We start from the raw sequence: 6,870 nt of genomic DNA, 5'->3' as shown, positions 1-6,870 counted from the left end.
GTGGGGAATGGGCAGGCAAGTCAACCCGAGGCACTAGAGAAAAGCCTGTGTGTCTCTGGAGGGGTACATGTATGTGTTGGGGGGGGGGGGGGGGGGGGGGTGTTAGCCTTGTGTGGAGGGTGCAGTGCCAGTGGGACCAACCCCACCACCAAGAATGTGTGGGAGAGAAAGGAGTAAGATGAATGCGTCTTTACAAAAGACCACTAGAATATGCTTGTGGACGAATCTAGGAACTTATAGTGAAGTAATGGAAGAAACTCTTAGTTCTAGAAACTGTTAATCAACACAGACTGTTGCTCAGCAAAGGCTGTGTTAAACTCCTGAACCTAGAGCATGGAGGAGAGAGTTAATTGAATTAGGAAGTGTTTTTCTTTCTTTTATACTACAAAAGGAGGGTGCATATTGGAGTGGGACAGAGTAGGTGGTTTGAGAAATCTGTACCTTCCAATTACCTCAGCCACTGAGGAAAAGAAGAGGGTGATGCCGTGGGGAACTTAGGACAAAAAGGGGGCTGCAGCCCCCAACCATTTGAGAGACCTCATGGGAAATGTCCCATGACCTTTCCCTTTATTCAAATAAAGTTACAGGATTCCTCTGTCTCTTTTTCAGACATCAACTTCTGACATTGAGGATTAATTTTCCTATAAAAAGGGGAACTCATCTGGGATCCTTTCACCATCCAGGGGCAGCAAGTGGAGCTGAAGGCATCCCTCACTCAATTTTGGTGATCAGTTCCTTTCGGTGGAGGCCACCACTGGGCAATTGACAGGTACCTGATAGAGTCCACTCAAGACACACAAGTGGCAGACCAAGGGGTCCATGGAGAGTCCATAGGGAAGGATCACAAAAAAAATCTCACCAGTCAATGGGATTTTCAGGGAGTAAACCTGAGAGGGCATCCATGGAGCACAGCACAGGTAAAGCCAAGTCCTGGCAAAAGGGATGACATTTACAAACTATATCCAAAGAATCCCTTGGGAGAATGTTGAGGTAGTTTGCACATTCTCCCAGAGGTAATTAAAGACAATCCATGCCCATGAAGGCAATAAGGGAAGTTGAGAAGAGGTCTGAGCACAGATGGTATTGGTATGTTGGGAAAAGACTAGGTGAAGTAGAAAGTGTAGGAATATGATTAAAGTAGCAGCAGACACATTTATCCTCAAAATTTCCCAGCTGATCTAGGTCCAGCTGCATTGGGCCTTATTTGGACACTGTGGCAGGATGGGGACTGGCTCTAATACACAGTGTAAAAGGGTGAGCACAAAGAGGAGGAGCAAAAGTAATATTTGAGAAATGGGGATTATATGTGAGGGGACTAGGATTTTCTTTAAGGATTTTGTTTGGGTCACTGAAGAAAAAAATTATTTTGAACTCTGAGAACAACCACCCATAGGCAGTGGTAGAGGTGGAGGCATGAGGAAGGGCAGAATAAGTCCCTGGATGAACTGGTTAGATAGATGCAACAAGTGTATGTAAGAAGGGATGAGGAAAAGGTAAAGGCAAAGGTGATAGCAGAGTTCTTACTGCTGTGGAGGGACAAACCACAGGGCCCAAGAGGGCCCACAGAACAGAAGGGATGGCCACAAGGACATAGCAGAGGCATTCTCTCCTCAGCAGGGGAGAGGAGACAAACAACATCCTGGAAGGAATCAGTGCACTATCTGCAGGGACACTGAAGGCGAGATTGTCCACAGGAACAGCTGCATCCTTAGGAAGAGGAAGCCCAATTATTAATGGAGGTGGATTGTTAGGGGTATCAGGGCTTCCTATTATACCAGAGACCCACCACACCAGAGCCCTTGATAATATTTGGGGTGGGTCTGCTCCACAAGGAAGTGTTTCCTGCTAGACGCAGGGGCCTCTCAACTCAATTTAAATCTTATTCCTAAAGGGAAAAATTATCAAGAAGTTCTTTAATTGTTCAGGAGGTTAGTGGAAAAGAGGTGTGAATGAGTTTTATTCCACTATGATTAGCACATTTGGGGTTAAGTTTGAAATGCATGAATTTCTGTTTGCTCCTACTTGTAATTATAAGTTACTGGGAAGGGATTTGCTGACTTCATTGGGAATGCAAAATAACGTTGTAAAAAGTGATACAGAAACTAACATTATTTGAACTCTGTATCAAGTGTCTGAGAAGGTCCACCCTGCAGTAAACCCACAAGTATGGGCAGTCCCAGGGAAATCTGGAAAATGAACAACGGAGCCTCTCCAAACTACTTTGAAGCAACCTGGACAAGTGGTGTCTCTAAAGAGCAATATCCTCTTTTCAAGGTAGAGAAAGAAGGGATTACTGATTCCCTGTTAAAAGCAGGTGTTTTGGAGCCATGAATGCCTCTCTATAATACTTCTGTCCTGACAGTGAAGAAACTGCGTGAAAGGACACCAGAAAGAAAGCAGAACATTAAAGAGTTGTTGGTGGGGGGAAGGCAGATAACTGAAGCTCCTGCCCTAGCTCTTAGAGACAAGGAAAAGAATTTGAATTATATGTAGATGTTAAACAGGACCACAATAAAAGGATTTCAGAATGGGAACACTGCAGCCTGTTGCTTACTTTTCTAAGATATTACACCCAGTGACCTGGCCTCATTGTCCAGAAAATTGTGCGACCATGACTTTAATGGCAATTGAAGCTCAAAAACTGGTAACAAGAGAATGTTATTATTATTTAACTATTATTGCTATTATATTGTTTTATTATTAAAGTCTCACATCAAATTAAAGTTTTGTAAAGCAAAAAAGCCTCCAAGTGGATGTCCTGTACTCAGTTATTACAGTCTAAAACTTATTTAATGGAACATTAAGATTTAGGATTGAGAGGTGGGGAAGGATTAACCCAGCCACCTGTTTGAACAGTCCTGGAGAGGGAAACAGGAAAAAACCCATGACTGCATTCAAGTGATAAATCTCCTGTTGCAGGCTAGGGAGTATTTATGAAACACTACCTGGCCTAAGGGAGACAACATGCCTATTATTGAGTCTTCAGGGGTAATAGAAGGGAAGCAAGTAACATGTGATGCTATTATTAAGGGAATTGGAAGAAGGGAGGATGTTGCCACCTGTTGGAGTCTGTAAGTCAAGAGTCTCTCTGAATCCTTCAGAGAGGAATCAGAATGCAGGATTGAATTAAAACCTCTGGATGGATTGAAGTATGTTAAGCCACTCTCACATAAAATAGAGGCATATGTTTAAGTTTTAGAATAAACAAGTTGTAAATGCTTCTACAGAGTAAAAGTCTCAGATACCAGGGTAGAAGAGCAAGTTCTAGTGAAGGTTGAAAAACATAGTCCTAAAAACTACTGTTTCAGTAGAGGCTCCAGGAACATAGTTTTAGACATAATAAAACTACAGTAGGAATATTGCTTACTTTTTTCAGATAGAACAAGATAAACCATATGCATAGTTTATACACAACCTGGCATACTAAGAAACTAGAATTCTTACAGGTTAAGAAGAAATGGTTTGTGTCTTTAACTTGTTGGAAAGTTTGTATATGAGAACCAATGCACTGGGGAGAGCTTCATCTTTGGCTTTTGTTTCTGCTCTACTCACTGCCATCATCACTGCCCAAAGAAGATAGGAGCAGCCGCAGCAACATTGGCCCTGCTGGGACCTTCAGGAGAAGCTTCTGCTTTTATTTGGGAATCCATACCAAAACTTTAGCATGGACTTTCACACTTGTGATTCTTTGCCTTTTGAGACTGATGCGCCTTTACAATAAACAACTTTATAGCAACTAATAGATGCTTGGCTCTTTAAAAAAAACAACCAAAACCCAACAAATGGTGCCGTGAGCATTAGAGAAATAATGTACAGCCACCCACATGGTCAGCTCAGACACTGTGCCTCTATGGGCTTGTAAGCCTGTGAATTGACACTTACTGATTCTAACTATGCACATGGACTAGTACATGCATTTAGAAAACTGTGTGAGGAAATGTCAGAGTTATGTCAAGACATACAGGGTTGGTACCACCACCAGCCCTTTAACCAGCATTCCCACCAGTCCTTTATTTGCAGACTCTACATGTCTTTCTCTCATGGAATTCCAACTCCTTCTTTCATAAACCTCTCTCTGACTCCTTCTCTTGTTGTCAGCTTCACACAGTACTGATTCCTTGTCTTACAGGCAGTTCCACATAGCACTGACTCCTTTCATTCTGCATGACTGGCTAACTCCAAGCTGTCCCCTTCCCTGCTGCCTAACCCCAACTGTCCCTCACACAACATCTTCTTACCTTATCTGTCCCTTACACCACTACATACCCCCTACCTCCTCACAGCACAGCCAGCAGCCTCCTTCTCTTACTCCAGCAGACTCACAGCCTCAAGCTCCAAATACCTATAACTAATAGACAGCTAACCCACTCCTTTATATCCCCCAAAACTGATTGGCCAGGCACAGATGTTTCCACTCCTTGGTAAACAGTACAGCTGCAGGTCACTGGGGAAGATTCTCTCCTACACTATCCTTTCAGCCTAGCTCTCCACAAGGAAAGAGGTTTATTAACCTGCAGGGGGAAAATATAGCTCATGAGAGCCTAATTACTAGTCTATCAGAGGTGGTGAATTCACCAAATATGGTGGTAATAATGTATGTTAGAGGACATCAGGCAGGGTACTTGGAGGAGGCAATAGGTAATCAACTGGCAGATGTATAAACACAGTAACACTTGTCAGAACTCTGGAAGAGCTTTGCTTTGCTCCCAGTGACTCAATGACGGCCAGAGAAACTGCCTTTTCCACAAAAGAAGATGCAGGTAGTTAAAAAATGTTGGGACAAAGTAAAAAGGGAATAATTAGTTTACAAGGGATAGCAAAGAATAGATACCACAAGTTTTGGACCTACAAATAGTAGAACAACTCCATGAAGAGAGTAATTTGGAGTTCTTGAGGACTGGCAGAAGCCTTCCTCAAGTTGTATGTTGCTGTGGGTCTTCTTAGTCTGGCAAAACCAGCCGTTGAAGGTTGCTTGATCGGTGCTAAAGCCAATAAGAGTGTCACAAAGAAAACAGCCAAGGGAGGGAGGCCTTGGTCTGTATGTCCCTTCCAAAGATTCCAAGCGGATTTTGCTAAGATGTCCCAAGTAGGAAGGTTTAAATATCTTCTGGTAATAGTTTAGCAGCTAACAAGGTGCATTTCCAACTGCTTCAGCAACCGCAACATTAGTTATTAATGTATTTTTGGAACAAAAAATTCCAAGACACAGGATTGTAGAAGCAATAGACCCAGGGGAACTCATTTTACAGGAAAGATCCTTCAAGGTGTTATGGCTACTTAAAGAAAACAATGGATCCTCCATATCCCTGGCACTGCCAGAGCTTGTGTTTGGTGGAAAACAAATGAATAGAAAAATAAAGAAACACCTTTTGAAGCTGGTAATAGAAATCAAGACGCCACAGGTAGGGTTTTGCCATTGGCTTTGGCAAGAATGAAGGCCAGACCCAGAAGACAGATTCAGTTATCTTCTTCTGAATAATTGTAATTCCTTACCCAGGTAATTCTCAGCCTAGTGGGGGGTGGTGATAAGTGATGTATATTTAAAACAAGATGTGGTCAGGATACTGTCTCTTGTGAAATCAGACAGGGGAATGTTGGGGCTGCCACCACTGTGGTGTCATAGAGAGGGGAATATAAGCACCTGTATCTGTCCAGTGCAATGGCACAGAAGTGTAGGATGGAGGCTGCGCAGCACATGATGTCTTATGAGAGCCAGATGTCGCACAGCAACTGGCCAAAGGCACATGTGTAAGTGACAGTGTGTTGAGGGTTAGTTCTCTCCTTTTTTTTTCCCTCTGTGGAATTTTCCCCATTGTCATGCTAAGATACCTGTTGACTGGGCCCTGGTGACAAGGGGGAGGGGAGGGGAGGGAAGAGGTAAGCCCCACGAGATTCAAACAGCCAGAAGAGGAAGCAGAAGGCTGGGCCTCGGCCCATTTCCCCGCGGGGTTCGGACGAGAAGGACGATCGCCGCTTCTCCTCCATCTCTGCCATCCCAGCATCAGGAAACCACTATTGAACCCTATCCTGCTGCCTTCTTGCTGTGAACTACCACCATCCAGCACTCTGCTGAGCATTGGGACCGACACCGTGAGTGGAGGGCTCTCTCCATCTCTCTCTCCCCCTGGGACAGTGCTGCCATCACCCCCAGCCCTCCGGCGGCTCTGCGGGACCCGCCCGCCCCCAGCACCGGGAACTGCAGCTCAGGGAAAAGGTGCCTGCAGCCAAAAAACACTGGGACTGAGTTACTGTTCTGTTTGTGGGTAATTTCATAGCTGTTGTTGTTCTTGTTTGTCGTGTTAGATATACTAGTAAAGAACTGTTATTCCTACCCCCATATCTTTGCCTGAGAGCTCTCTTAATTCCAAAATTATAATAATCAGAAGAATCACGTTTTTTTTTCAGTCCAAAGGGAAGCTTCTGCTTTCCTTAGCAAACACCTGTCTTTCAAACCAAGACACAGTGTAAGCAGTGCTGACAGGCATCATGAGGACACACACTAAAAGATCAGTTCCTGCCAAGGACACAATGAGGTAGTTTTGCAGGTGTGTGGAGCTTTCTAGTCAGAAAAATGGTAATAGCAACAAAAACATTTGCGAGGATTGTTGCCAAAGTTTTAACACATAGAAGGATTGACAGTGAAATCGTCAGCCCTAGAAGTGTCCTTTCATCCCAAGACAGTGGTGCTCCAGTGAAATTTGATTGATTTGCTGAGCTCTGGAGAGAGAACTGTGCTGAATGGTTGTACTGAGTCATCCTTTGCTCTGATTTCACCTTCCAATGTAATCTTCCTGGGACAATGAAGAAAGATGATTACTTTTTTTTGAATAAAATAGAATTTTATATGCTTTGGTCCAACACTGAAGAATT

The sequence above is a fragment of the Cinclus cinclus genome, chromosome 1 (genome assembly GCF_963662255.1).
Source record: "Cinclus cinclus chromosome 1, bCinCin1.1, whole genome shotgun sequence".
NCBI lineage: Eukaryota > Metazoa > Chordata > Aves > Passeriformes > Cinclidae > Cinclus > Cinclus cinclus.
Note: the sequence above shows the minus strand (reverse complement) of the source record.